The 16218-nt window shown below is 33.1% G+C and overlaps 1 long non-coding RNA gene across 1 annotated transcript in view; it reads right to left on the bottom strand.

The window, feature by feature from the left end:
- Window positions 1–15383, bottom strand: part of LOC115305631 — a 156181-nt gene extending 140798 nt beyond the window's left edge. The window contains exon 1 of the long non-coding RNA XR_003914904.1: window positions 15335–15383. This is a non-coding gene — a long non-coding RNA (uncharacterized LOC115305631). The remainder of the gene's footprint in view (window positions 1–15334) is intronic.
- Between the last annotated feature and the right edge of the window lie 835 nt (window positions 15384–16218).

Genomic DNA, 16218 nt, shown 5'->3' with positions numbered 1-16218 from the left:
TGTAAAGATGAAAAATGATGAATTTTTGAAAAGCAATGGTGTCAGCTTGTTGGTTCCAGCGTTTTAAAGAAATTATTATTATTATTATTTTCTGTGAGTGCAATTGGGTATCATGGAGAGCAAACTATTCTCATGCCTAAGTAGAGCATCATTAAGCACTAACACACAATGTTTGCATTTTTTTCCCAACCCTCCATTCTAATTTACATATCTTTTTCTTGACTATCTCCAGTTAAGTATTACTCAGCCCTGGAAAATAGTTTTTCCCCAAAAGGTGACTTTGCCTACGAAATTTAGTCCTCTGCATTGCTTGAACTCTCAGAAGGTGGTCTATATTTCTTATTCATAAATTTTGGAGTGGTTATTCACTTTTGCTGTCATAAACTTATCAAAATTACAAAACAATTATTTCTGAATTTTGATGTCCATAATTATACTCTTCTGGGATTCTGGTTTTTCTTAGAGCTAAATACATTAATATGCAGCTAAGAAATGTCCAAATATTTTCTAATTTCTAACTATTGAGGGTTAAGTTTCAATAATTTGAATAATGTTTTGTCCTTTACGTTTTAAAGTACTTTGGTGTTATAGTAGTTGAAACTGAAAAACACAATTACAAACAAAACTACAAAGAAAATCAAGCTTTCTATATTATTTTAAATATTTTTTCACAAACAGTTCCCATTAAGATTTACTTTATCTAGGTCATATTCTATAATTTTACTAAGTGGATAAATAGGTGTATATGGATATAGATCAGTATATTTACATAAGCATTGAGACAAGATGCATTTAAAACCATCAGTTTTATAGCCAAATTTTATATATATACCTTTCCTTAAGTGAACTCAGAATTGAAAATATTATAATGCCTGCTTTAATTCACAACTCATAGGTTACAGATTAAGATAGATAGAATTAACTATCTGAAACTGGTGGTAACTTTAGAACAATGTAAGCCCAAAATTCAAAACATCATTGAACAATTAAAGGTAGATTCTTACAAATTCCTAGATTTATTTCTCTCTCTTGAAGCATCCAATAGGTACATAATTTTATTTATTTTGAGTTTTAAATATTTCATTTCCAATAACATGGTTTGGAGTATTTCAATAGTTTCCAGTCCTTTGAGTTTTCTCCTAGTTAGAATTCCCATTCTAAAATCCAAGAGAAACTATGTCACCTCTCATTTGAATATTATTCTCAACAACAGCATTGCTTCCATACTTTTTGCAAATAGGAGAGTCTTTTTTTTAAATTAAGAAATACCAAGTTCCACCATGCCGCACTAATGTAGGTTTACTAGCTCCTGTAAATGATGAAATGAAGAAAGGAAGGAAGGAAGGAAGGAAAGAAGGGATGAAGGGAGGTAGGAAGCAGGAAAGAAAGAAGGAAAGAAAGAAAGAGAGAGAAAGAAAGAAGAGAAAATAAATAGAATAAAATTAGTAATGCTTAAAGATGGATATCCTAAAATACTTTAAATTATTAAAACTCTAAAATACTTTCATTGTATTAGAAGTATTAAAGGTTTTAATAATTTAAAAGTAGTAATACTTTATGATACTTATAGCAACACTATGACATAAATATATATTTAAAAATTAGCAGTATCTGTATATATGGAACAAAATTTGTTTAGGCTACAGATATTTGTTTGTTTTAGTACTGCTTTATTGAGTTATGTTTGACATAAAATAAAATTCATCCATAATAAATGTGTAGTTCACACAGTTAAAAATAGAATGACCACTCTATCCAGCATTGCACTACTAGGTATTTATCCAAAGGATAAAAAGGATATTGTTTTGAAGGTATACATGCGCTCCTATGTTTATAGCAGCATTATCAACAAATTATGGAAAAAGCTCAAATGTGGTAATATATATATACTTGAATATTACTCAGTCATAAAAAGGAATGTAATCTTGCCATGTGCAGTGATGTGGATGGACTTAGAGAGTATTAAGGTAAGAAAAATAAGACAGTCAGAGAAAGACAAATGCCATATGATTTCATTCATAAGAACAATTTAAGAAACAAAATAGATGAACATAAGAACGCAAAAAATAGAGGGAAGCTAGGAAACAGACTCTTTTTTTAAATTTCTTGTGCTTATTTATTTTTGTTGAGAGAGAGAGAGAGAGAGAAAGAGAGAAGCAGAGAGAGGGAGACACAGAATCTGAAGTCAGCTCCGGGCCTTAAGCTATCACCACATAGCCCAGATGTAGGGCTCAAACTCACAAACCATGAGCTCATGACCCAAGCCAAAGTCAAATGCTTAACCAACTGAGCCACCCAGGAATCTCAACAGACTCTTAACTATAGAGAACACACTGAGGGTTGCAGGAGTCAAGGTGGGTAGGGAGATGGGTTAAGTGGGTTATGGGGATTAAGAAGGGCACTAATAGTGATGAGCACTGGATGTGGTACATAAATGATGAATCACTAAATGTTATCCACCTCACTGTATGTTAACCAACTAGAATGTAAATAAAACTGGAAAAAAAAAACATGCATTTGAGTGTATTTACCAAAGATGGTTAAGCTACTAACTCTTCACCAGTATAGATCCCTTCTTTATTCTAAGCACACAAATAAATAAGCTGTTTCCTAGACTCACATGCAAATAGATGTGGCTATACAATTGGGTTTTGGAACCTGAGTAAAATTATGCGGGCCACATCCAAACTGAGTCCTTGAAAACTCCCTAATTGTTCCCTTCTCTGGTTAGTTGCATCTGATGAAGAGATCCCATAGAGCGGTGAAAGTAAAAGTGCGAAGGCACCTGGATCCCGAATGGCTTTTCTGATAACTACCACATGAACGAGAAGAGAATGTTGATTGGCTTGATCCCTCAGATATTCAAGCCCAATTTTAAGCTACTTTTCTTACCTAACTCATAGATCGAGCTTGTAATTATCTTGTAGAAGTCGGTCAATAAATGAATACATACAATAAAAATAATTAGACTGATTACTGGCATTATATCTGAAAGAAACACATGAACTGTTTGGGGGAAATATTGAGATTCATTTTCTCAAGTTTTGTTAGAGAAAGGTATGGATGCATGAGTGTCAATATCTAAAATTATGTGGCAATGAATTTAATGATTGTTTTAGGATTTTAAAAATACTTCTGAAAATGTGATTCATTTGTTTTGTTTTTCATGTTCTATTTTTAGGTTTGAAAAATTATTAAAACCTTATTGCATAGAAATTCAGATAATGAATATTTATATATATATTCATTAAATTCTATTTAAAGATAAACACTGATTATAGAAAAACACGTCTTTAGCTAAATGGTTCAGTGTAATTGAGGTCACCATTTAGTCATTTAGAAACCTTCATCATTAAACGCTTTTAAATATTTTATGAATCATGTAATTGCTTTGAGTATTTGTGTAAGCACTGTAGTTCATGGTAGAAAATGTACCTACTATGATATGGGTCTCTTACAAAGTCATATCGGTGAAGCTTTTAAACAACTCTGCAGCTGGATCTAATCTGGTCCTAGATATCAGTAGGTTTATTTTCAAAAGGGAAAAAAAATCAAACTCTTACATTTGCAGTCTCAAATCAAAGGTGAAGAGGCATTAACAATTTAAACACATATTACTTAATTTTTTAAATATCAAGCATACCAAAATTCAAGTATTTCTGATAAATCCAGATGGCTATAATTGCTGAGGATTTAGTTAATTACAATTATTTTGAATTCAAAATGTGCACTTCCTTATAATTGATTTTAAATTACTTGATTTCTTCCTGCATTATTGATGTCATTAGCAAAACCAAGATGCTACTAAGCAAATAATCCAAAGAATTAAACATTGATAAGTTAACCTCTTAGGAGTATATACCTATGGACCATGTCATTTAATACTTAATGTAGCATTTTTGATGCTTTGACCCGGAGAGGAGAGAATATAAAAATTGTCTATATCAATGTCTTATAGCAAAGTAAGTGAATAACTATTTTAAAAGAAGAAAATGGTTACTTTAATTATTTTAGTTGATAAATTGATTTGCAATATTTAGTGCTAGTGCACAGAAAACTAACCAAATCTTTCCTTATACAAAATGAGATTGTGATCTATTTTCAACCATATTGAATACTTTTCATTTCTAGACAGTAACACTAGAAGCCATAAGACATATCAAAGTTTTAGGATACTCCCGGAGTATGCTGGGCCCATTCTTTTCATATCAACAACTTCATAAAGCTTCTAGAATGCACATGAATCAAGTTATTATATTTCTACTGTACATTTTCATGCTCTTTTCACAAAATATCTTTTCATGAGGTGTAACCTAATTGTGGCCCATTGTTTCTAATCAGCATGGTGATGTTCATTTTACACCTTCAACCCCTGCGGTTCCATAGAAATTCTCCACATCAGAAGATGGGGTCTCTTATCGTTGCCAGGTTTTAAAAAATGTTTTCTAATTAAATTCTCTGTGATGTAAGTATCAAATCATTTTCCATTTTTGAATAATCTTTACTTCAATGTTTGCTTATGAACATTTTATTCATCATGTATGTACCACATATATTATACATATGTATATACCACACGCATATATGTATAATAAAATTTTGCCAATTGCAATAATATGGATGGAACTAGAGATTATTATGCTAAATAAAATAAATCAGTCAGAAAAAGACAAATATCATACGATTTCACTTATATGTGAAATTTAAGAAATAAAATGAACAAAGAAACAAAAGAGACAATGAGAGGCAAACCAAGAAACAGACTCTTACTTCTTCCTTGAGCAATTCTTTATATATAGTTCCTTGTCAAGTTGGTAAGAAACAGACTTTTAAGTATAGAGAATGAATTGATGGCTACCAGAAGGGAAGTGGGTAGGGGAAATGGGCTAAATAAGTTATGGGGATTAAGAACACTTGTTATGATGAGCATTGGGCATTGTGTGGAAGTGTTGAATCACTATATATACACCTGAAACTAATACTATACTGTATGTTAACTAGCTGAAATTTAAATAAAAACTTTAAAAAGAAACCCACTCTCATGAGCAACTAGAGAAGTGAAATAAAAACACTTTTAATTTGCTTTGAATGTACCAAAGCAAATCTTCATCCAGGAATAAAGATCCCAGGATTACAAGGAAAAGAGAAATACACAGAAATGAGTTGAGCACTTTCCTTTTCTTCTTCCCTTCAGGACTTCCAATTTCTATGAGATAGTTCAATTTCTACCTGGGCCTAGAGACCAAATAGAAAGCATCTACTTTTTATCAACATATTGAAACTTGCAGAATGTATTTACAGGCAAATTGATAGCCTTAAATGTCTTTGTGTATGTGTGTGTGTGTGTGTGTGCATGTGTGAGTACATTCCAAGAAAAATGAATAGAGCGATTGAAATTTAAAAAATGTAAAGCAAGGAAATAATGAAGATGTTGTCAAATTTATTTATGTAATTAATAAACTCATAGAAAGATGAATCAAAGAGAAAAAAGAAAAAAGCAGATTGTCAAAATTAGTAATGAAGAGAACACATAAATAAATATCCTACAGCATAAATGGATAAGAAATTATTCATGAGTAAACTCCAAATTTGGGTTACTTTATAGTTAATCTACTCAAACATTTGAAGAAGAACCAACCCATCAATTTCATATAAATACTTCAGTATATAAGGAAGATAGGATGAGCAATTTATTTTTTTCAATGATGCCAATATAAACTATTTATCAAAACTGGATATATTCATTACAAAAAATGAAAATATCAGGCCAACATCTTGCATGTAAACATAAAAACCTCAACCAAATATTTTCAAAGTACGTCAGCAAAATATAAACATAATAATAGGTCACACTCAAATTTGAATTTATTCCTGGAATGCAAATTTAGTTTATTCTTTGAAAAGACAGTCACAGTATTATGTCACATTGAAAGAAAACAGAGAAATGTAATAGGATAATATAATAGATGAAAAAAATATTTTAATAAAATTCAAATCTCTTTTATGACAAAATACTAAAAAAAGCAGATTAGAAACAGAAGGTACTTTCTTAATATGAAAAATTCTATTAGTGGGTCATCTGGGTGGTTTACTCAGCTAAGGTCCAACTCTTATGTTTACTCAGGTCATGAACTCATGGTTCATGGGTTCAAGTTCCATGTCAGGTTCTGCACGCTCAGCAAGGAGCCTGCCTGGGATTTTCTCCCTCCCTTCCTCTCTGCCCCTCCTTCTGTCTCTCTTTCTCTGTCTCTCAAAATAAATAAATAAACTTAAGAAAAAACAGTATTTAGAAACAAAAATAACTTTTAGCAAACGTCATACTTTATATGAACTATTTACTATTTTCCCTATAATATCAGAAATGAGTTCAATTGTGTCTAAGTTGAAACTCTCTATACTGGTTTTTAGGACTATTTTGTGATGGATATTTGTACTACACACTACCTTGAAAAGAGTTATGAAACAGATACATACATAAAGCAGATTTATGAAAAAGCTTCAATATGGTGGGAAAGTATAGTGGAAAGAGTGGTTGCTTCAATAATAGAGCTTATTTAACTGTATTCACATGGAAAAATTAAATCTTGATTTCTACATCACTCCTTATACAAAAACAAATTTCAGGTATATGGTGTATGAAATACTTTAAAAGAGAGAGAGGAAACTCCTAGAATATAACACAGGAAAATACTCATGACATTGGAATGAGGGGAAAATCATAATTAGAAATCAAAACATAATTATATAGGAAAAGACTGACAAATTGAATACCTTTATAGTTAAGATTGATCAAAGACACCATTAACAGGTTGAAAATAATCCACAGAGGGTATCCTTTAATAAATTAATGGATACACAAACTATTTATCATTTGATTAATGTGATATATTATTGAGATGGAATATTATTCAGCAATAAAAGAAAATGAACTACTACCTCCACAAACACATGAAGAGGAATCTAAGTGCTTATTACTAAGTGAAAAAAGGTAGTATGAAAAAGTTTCATACTGTATGATTCCAACTGTCTGTCCTCCTAGGAAAGGCCAAACTATTGAGACAATAAAATAACCAAGGGTTGTCAAGAGCTTGAGAGACAAAAGAAAGATCAATAGGTGAAACAGAGGGAATTTTTAGGGCAGTGAAATGATTCTGTATGAAAGTATAATGATGGATACATGACATTATGCATTTGAAAAAATCCATAGAATGTACACTATAAAGAGTGAACCTTAATGCAAACTAGGGACTTTAGTTAATAGTGTATCAATATCAGTTAATTAGTTGTGACACGTATATAACATGAATACAAGATATTAGTCAATAGGAAAAAGTTGTGTTTAGTACAGGGGCAGGTATAATGGGAACTCTACTCAATTTTCCTGTAAACATAAAATTGCTCTAATAAATGAAATTTATTATTAAAAAAATTCACAGAGTAGGAAAAGGTATTTGCAATGTATATAGTCAACAAAGAACTCATATCTAAAATACTCTCAAATAGTAAAAAAAAAAAAGTATAAACAATCCAACTCAAAACTGGGAAGAAATGTGAAAAGTTACTTTAAATCTAGACTATACAAATGGCCAATAAATACCAAAAAAAAAAAGGTGCTCAAATTCATTAGCTACAGGGTCAGTCAAATTTAAGTCATAAGGAAATGCCACTCATGTATCTTCAGAGTGGCTAAAATTAAAAATAATACCTAGTGAGGATACAGAATAATTGTCACTCTTATGAAAGCAGTGGGAATATTCTTTCCATAAATACCTGCATACCTTGTTCTCTTGTTCCTTTCAAGTTTCTGCTTACATATTATCAACTCATAGTGGACCTTCTTTTTTTTATTTTTTTAAGTTTATTTATTATTGAGACAGAGAGAAACAGAGCATGAGTGGGGGAGGGGCAGAGACTGAGGGAGACATAGAATCGGAAGCAGGCTTCAGGCTCTGAACTGTCAGCACAGAGCCCAATTTGGGGCTTGAATCCACAAACAGTGAGATCATGACCTGAGCTGAAGTTGGACTCTTAACTGACTGAGCCACCCAAGTGCCCCCATAGTGGCCTTTTTCAACCATCCTATTTAAAATAGTCTCCCATTCTCAGGGTAGCTGAGACTCATTTTAGACCTAACACCATCTGTAGATTGAAAGTGAGGGAGTGGAGAAACATTTACACACACACACACACACACACACACACACACACACACACATACAGAAGAGTGGACAAATAGCATAATCCCAATTCAGTGTATAACCCCACTTAGCTTCCCAGTCCTCACTATGGGTTAAGCATCAACCACTGATAATGTTTGACTGGGAACGGGGATTATGTCAAATCCTGAGAGAAACTAATTCTGAGTTCTTCTCACAGAATACTAATTGCCCCATAGCTACTCTCAGTTGTTTAGAGAAACAAAATTCTGGCTAGATGTTTGCCTTCTGTCTTGATGCAAGCAAATACAAGTCATAATAAATTATGTAAGATAATTTGAAGGTACTAGAGCTTTCACATCATCACCTTTGTCAATGCAAGAGATGGTAAATAAAGCTCCAACACATTACACGAAAACTCCAGAGACCAAGTTGAACTTAATATCCAATTTCCAAAGGTGATTAGGAAATGCTTTGTTAAGTAAGACCAGACCCCAGGTCTACCTGAAATTCTGTTCTTATATAAGCCAGAGCTAACACCAGTGCCAGCTTTCCAGAGGCACCACTGTTCTTTCCCTGAATAATTCATTTTATTTTATTTCCCATTGAATATCTGTAACAGCAATCATATAGCACAGAATAGAGGATCTTAAATGATTAAACAGACCTCATAGGTTTTGTAGCTATGAAAGATATTTAGTACATTGAATAACATTAAAGAAGATCAGTAGAGGTCTTTGCCTTATAGCATAGCATAGGTTCATTTGAATGTGCCAGAGATAACCTTGGATTCTGCAAGAAAGAAATGTATTTCTCTATCATATTAAATTTCACGTATATGTAATTCAGGCCTAGTAAGGCAGCCCTATTTCTTTTCAGACCTCTTCCAGCTTTCTCTTTCATTATTCCTATGGAGAAACTCTTATATAAATGATCCAAAATGGGGCTCTGCTCATAAAAATCCAGATTTCAAGCCAAAGGAAGAAAGAAAAAGAAAAATCAAAGTGCCATGCCACTTCTTGTCAAAGATATATCCAGAGAGTGTTTTGTTATTTTTTATGTTTTGTTTTGATTTGTTGAGTTGTGTTTTAAGTAGGTTCCATACTCAATGTGGGGCTTAAATTCATAACCCTAAGGCCAAGGTCACGTGCTCTGTCAACTGAGCCAACCAAGTACCCTAACATATCCAGAATGTTTGACAAATCACATGCCCCTAAATATGTCCAGAAATGAAGTCACATAGTGACATCTAACTTCAAGGAAATTTGGTAAATGTAATCTTCACTGTGGATGACCATATATCTAGCAAAGGGTCAGGACTATTTTAGAAAGAAGTCTCTGTGGGATAATGAGCAGCCTCTATTACAGTTGTCATGATGCAATTCAACGGGGAGTCATTTTCAAGACACACCACCTCAACTGGAATCACTCTTTCTGTCAAGAGAAATGTACTATCACATGCTAAATGCAAATAGAAGAGTACTCCTACAGGAAAATATAGCTAACTTGCAGTTTTGCTGTATTTTGTTCTGGTGAGCACACCATAATGTATAAAGAAGTTGAATCACTATGTTGTTCACCTGAAACAAATATAACATCGTGTGTCAACACTACTCAAATTAAAAAAATAACTAAAGATTACTGTAAGCCAGGCACTTTTAAAGCCACTAAAGCTCTTCTTTACATGCTATACAATGTCTGTGTTCCATGTACTTCTAGAGAACTTGTTAGGATATCATATTACAGTGCCATTGGAGTTAGGAAAAATGTGTGTACAAATATTATTTTAAAGACTTGGAAATTGGGGCGCCTGGGTGGCTCAGTCGGTTAAGCGTCCGGCTTCGGCTCAGGTCATGATCTCACGGTTCGTGGGTTCGAGCCCCGCATCGGGCTCTGTGCTGACAGCTAGCTCAGAGCCTGGAGCCTGCTTCAGATTCTGTGTCTCCCTCTCTCTCTGATCTTCCCCTGCTCCAGCTGTCTCTCTCTGTCTCTCAAAAATAAATAAAAGAAACATAAAAAAAATTGAACAGAAATCCTTCTTTAAAAAAATAAATAAAAAATAAAGACTTGGAAATGAAAGAAGATGAACAACTAGTGCCAGGGATTGAGAATTTCTGAAAGGGAATCTGATGGAAGAAAAGAATGTACTGTGTCTCTCAGACCAGAATCAGCTAAAACTGAAGAATTCAAATGTTAGAGCATTTTACAACAATCTCTGAGGAAAGATCGGTAGATATTAGTACAAACACCCCTACACCAATTATTTATTGAAAATGATCTGACATTTATAGTAAAAACACTGCTTTTGACTTGTAGTTTACTCCATACAAATAAATATATCAGGCTGCAAGTAATAGAAAGCCCTATTTCCAATAGTTTAACCACTTAGATAGATACATTTCTCATGTACTAAGAAGTACAGAATTACACTCCAGTAGTTCCAAAATGTCATTGACTCATTTTATTTTAGCTCAGCTATCTTTTGCATTCAATTATCAACTTGCTGGTTGAAAAATGGCTATTTATTTCTCAATATGATATTTGAGTTAGATAAAGGGAGAAGGAAGTGGTATAGCTAAGGAGAAAGGTAAAACTTTCTTTCTTAAGTTTTTTATCAGCTCTTATTCCAAAATGGGTCAGTATTTTATATTATAAACAGCCTCAAAAAAAGGAAGCTTGAGAGATATGAAATTAGAGGAATACAAAGAAAATGAATCTGTCTTGGTTGTTGGGTGGCCCATGCACAATGTTTGCTACATTACAAGTTCTCTCTTTTTTTTTTTTTTTTTGCTTTTATTTATTTATTTATTTATTTTTACTTTATAAAGTTTCATATTTTTTTAACATATGCAATTATTTTCCATCCTTTACAATACAGTAGTTGCAATGACACTCAAAACAGAAAAGCAAAGTAAAAAATCAAAACACCAACTTCTGTTTCATGTAATTAGACTTATACAGAAATTAGAAGGTTAAGTACCAACTAGTTAATCACCTCATTTCACAGCTATCTTAAGTGGCATTAAGCAGGCTGTGTTGTAGCCTATGAACAAGTAATATATTGTATCATTTATCTTGAATGTATCATAGATAAGCTGCTATATAACGATTGCCACTTCAGATAGCTGCCACAAGTTCTCTTTTTAAAGTTACTACATATTTACACTTACTTTCAACAAAACCTTTTTTGTTTTTATAAAATACCGAGATTGAAGAATCTTTCTGAGATTTGGCAGGAATACTATCCAATCCAGTAAACTTTACATATATAGTAAAGATTTTGCTGCTCAGATTGGGTGTGGCCTATTATTGTTCAGTTAATATCCACTCCTTAGTCCCATGTCACACACACACACACATCCATGGCAAGAATCTATTTCTCAGACCATAAACATTGAGCTTTGTTATGCAATTTTTCTTTGACTCCATAGTAGGTAAAATGTACTTTTGAGAGCTTTGATGAGGCTTGGACACTTGACTTGCTTTACCTAATGGAATTTTAATGGATGAGAGGCAACCCAAGGCTTAAATGAGATGAGTGGTTGTTCTTGTTCTATAGTTTCCTGTAATTTACCATTAGAAGAAAATTCTTTGGCTTGTTACTTGTCCAAAGATGATAAATATAGGAAGCAAACCTGTACCCACTGGTTGGTGACAAGCCCATCTAAACCCTTAGGTGAGCCAGATCCCAGAACACTTACAATGAGTAAGCCATAAATAAATGTTTATTTTTGAAAGCCATAGAAAGTTTTAAGTTGTTTCTCATGCAGTATTATTATGGCAATCGATGTCTAATTTTTTGGACAAAACGACTAAAATAGTCCTCCTTAAAATTGAGTTAGCTGTTGGGGATGTTAACTTTGTGGCATTTGTAATATAATGCTCTCAAAGCTAGTTAGTCATGATTATTCTTATTTTTCTTAACAGAATATTAACTTACAGAGGTCAACTAAAGTGATATTAGACATACCTATAACTTCATAGTCCTTAATAACTCATTATAATTATAGGACTTATTAAAAAAGATTAATTATAAAAACAAGAAATAAAATAACAACTATTTTATATAAAAATCATGAGATTTGGAAATATTTAGATTTAAAATATGGCAAGCAGCAGTAAGTAGTTACTATTTATTCATACCATATGATTCAAAATCATGTAATACAAGAATAAAAGTAAATTTTATACAAAGGAGACCCCCAGGTGATATGCTCAGAGTGACTTCTTTATGCCATGAACTATAAACGGTCTGAAATTTTTCCCTACTTACAAGTTCATAGTTATGGGAGGCTGGAAGAAAAATGAGACTCCTGGGTCAGTGTGGTTTTGACATTAGAATACAGATTTATGGAACAGAATAGAGAGCCCAGGCATAAAGTCACACATATATGAACTTATGATTTTAAACCAGTGTGCTCAGTAGTGGACAAAGAATAGTATTTTGAACAAATAATACCAGAAAAACTGAATATCTTCATGGAGAAAAAAAATGAACCTAGAGTGGCGTTAGTGGGAATGGTAGAGCAAGGACCTCCAACTATTTGCTCCTTTATAGCAGTTCTGATAATCCTGGGGAAAAAACAGGTAAAAAACATTTTTTTCAGAACCTGAAAATGAATCATATTCTTGGATTGTTTACTCAAGAAAAATAACAGAATATTGGTAAGACAGGTGAGCTCTAAGGCATTTTAATTTGTCCTATTTCATTTCCCTCTCTCCAGCGTCCTAGTAGCTTTGCAACCCAACAGTCTCATAATTATGGTAACTGTGAAATGCAATGGCCTAGCAGTCACTGGAGAGAGCATAACGGGTTTGAAGTCTCCTAAAACCAAATCCCTCAAGAACTGTTATTAACTGACAAGCAAAAAGTGCAACCAAAAATGAAGATCTAAGCAGAGTTGTCAATTGCCTAAGGTGTGTGTCAACACATATACACTGTAGTAAAGATTAGGAGAACTGCTAATTCCAGACATTTAAGGGAATTCTAATTACTAGCTGACCACATAATAACTGAGCAGAGACTTCTGTGGGCACATAGCACAAAGAATACAGACTTAACAGAATTAGTTCAATGAAGTCAGTAAGGAAATAAACAGCAACAACCACCACATAACAACAACAACAAAAATCAACAATAACAAACAGTAACAACAATAAAACCTGGGGAGGAGGAATTCTACTTGAGGGTTGCTACATTATATTATTTTACAGGTCCAGCTCTGGGGCACCTGGATGGCTTAGGGGGTTAAGCATCCAACTTTTAATTTTGGCTCAGGTCATGATGATCTCAAGGTTGTGGGATTGAGCCTTGAATCGGGCTCTACACTGGGTGTCGAACCTGCTTAAAATTCTCACTTTCCTTCTTCATCTGCCCCTCCTCCCATCCTCTCTCAAGAAAAATAAACTAAACTAAACTAAAATAAAATAAAATCCCAACTTTAAATTTTATGTATTTATTTATATGTAAACATATAAATATATAAATATAGAGAGAGAGAGATGCACAGAAACAAAGAAATATGGCACATACACATAAAAAAGCAGTCAATATGAACTATTCCTGAGAAAACTAGACTTTAGACTTACTAGAAAAGATTTGACATAGCTATTTAAACTATGTTCAATAACTAAACAAAACTAAATTTAGGTACTAAATGAAAATATGATAATAATGTCTCACTAAATTAAAGAATATCAATAAGAGATCAAATATTTTTATATTTTTTTATTTTACAATTTTTATAAGTGAAAAAACAAATAGAAATCATTATGTAAAAGAATGATAATCAAAGAGATAGGGGGAAATCACTTAATGAGCTCAAGATCATATTTGAAGTGGGGTAGAAAAGAATTCTTAAGATTATCCAACTGAGGAATCAAAAGTAAAAAAAAAAAGAAAGAAAATAAATAGAAAACATTAAGAATCTTGGCAACCTATAAAGACATTCAAGTGTAAGATACAGTGAAAGTCCCAGCAGAAAGGGGAAGAGATAGTAATTGAAGATACAATGACTGCAAGCTTCCCAAATTATATTTAAAGTCTTCGATCTACACATGAAAGAAGTTCAAAAACTCTAAGTAGAATATTACTCAAAGAAATCCAAAACTAGACTAAATGCATTTAAACCGTCTTAACACAGAGATGCTTGGGTGCCTCAGTCAGTTAAGCATCCAACTTCAGCTCAGGTCATGATTTCACAGTGTGAGTTTGAACCCTGTGTCAGGCTCTGTGCTGACCGTTCAAAGCCTGGAGCCTGCTTCCGATTCTGTGTCTCGCTTTCACTCTGTCCCTGTGCTGCTCATACTCTGTCTCCTTCAAAATTAAAAACATTAAAAAAAAGAAAAATTAAACTGTTTCAAAACAAAGACCAAGAGAAGTGACTCTGCATAAAGGGACCTATACTATATTATTTTCCTATTGTTACTATTTAAAAATGGGCATAAACTTAATGGTTTAAAATGACACAAATCTATTATTATATGATTTTAGAGGTCAGAAATCTTAAATTAATCTCACTTGCCAAAATCAAGGAGCCTACAGGCCTAAATTTCTTCTAAACATTCACTTTAGGGATGAAGTTTTTTCCTTGCCTTTTTCCATTTTCAAAGGCTGCCTGCATTCCTTAGGTCATGGCACGATTCCTCCATTTTCAAAGCCAGCAAATCAACTCAAATCTTTCTCATGCTTTGACATCTAGCTGAATCTCCATTTTCTGCCTCCCTCTTTTACTTATAAGGTCCTTTATGAGCATATTAGGCCCATCCTGATAATTCTGGATAATCTTCTGAACTCAATGTTAGCTGATAATATTGAATTTCATCTGCATTTTAAATTCCGCTTTCCTATAAAATCTAACATACTCAGGGATTCCAGATATTAGGATATGAACATCTTTGAAGGTCTATTGTTTTATCTATCACGTTTTATAAAATTAAAAGCTGATAGCTCATCATAAGGCAGAAGCAGCCAGAAAGCAGTTAGATAATATATTTGAAGTACAGAAAGATTCAGTTATCAACTGAGAATTCTACAAAACTATTTTGTAGACATGACAGAATAATTAAGACATTGTTATGCAAAAACAAAGAATATATTGCCAGCAGACCTGCAATACAAGACATATCAAGGACATCCTTCTGGCAGATATGAAAGGAAATAAAGCATATTCACTTACTTATTTTAAAATGTGACCATCTTTGTGGGTAATTTCTCTACCTTCCACAGAAGAAAACTTCTTCAACCTCATGAATGCTGCCAACAAAGAACCATTGATAACATATTTAATTTTAAAAGACTGAAAGCTTTCCTTCTACTATCAGGAACAAGACGAAGATATCATCTCTCAACCCATTTATTAAACATTGTACTAGAAATTCTAGCTAGGTCCATTGTCATTCTAAGAGAAATATAATCAGAAATAATTCACCCTGGGTCTCTGAAATACTCCCAGTGATTTAAGATTTTGGCACATGCTTCAGTCTTTTTTTTCTTTTTTTAATGTTTATTTATTTTTGAGACAGAGAGAGAAAGAGAGAGAGAGAGAGAGAGAGAGAGAGAGAGAGAGAATATGCATGAGTGGGGGAGGGGCAGAGAGAGAGGGAGACAAAGAATCCAAAGCAGGCTCCAGGATTTGAGTTGTCAGCACAGAGCCCAATGCAGGTCTCAAATTCACAAGCTGTGAGATCTTGACCTGAGCCACCCAGGCACCGTCATGCTTCAGTCTATTTATCCATGTATTTATTTTCCTTTTCACTGCTTATTTAACTCATTATTGACTTATGATTCTGTTTTTCAGATTTGACAGTTGATAATGGAAGCTGTCACATCAAAGCAATGTGAGCAACATTAATTAATACTTAAAGCAAGTTCAAAGTAAAAGACATAAAACTTTCTTCCCATTTGATAGAGCCAAAGAGAGAGATAGATGTTAGGGTAGCAAACAAATGTTTTCCTTCTTCTCCTTCTTTAGTTATCTGGCCTTGATCATGATCCAAAGGGATAAGTGCAGTAGACATATCAACTTGTACTTGGCTGCATAGAATACCTTTTTCAATTTTA

This window comes from Suricata suricatta, chromosome 10 (genome assembly GCF_006229205.1).
Source record: "Suricata suricatta isolate VVHF042 chromosome 10, meerkat_22Aug2017_6uvM2_HiC, whole genome shotgun sequence".
Lineage (NCBI taxonomy): Eukaryota > Metazoa > Chordata > Mammalia > Carnivora > Herpestidae > Suricata > Suricata suricatta.
This window is presented reverse-complemented; position numbering and strand designations above follow the sequence as displayed.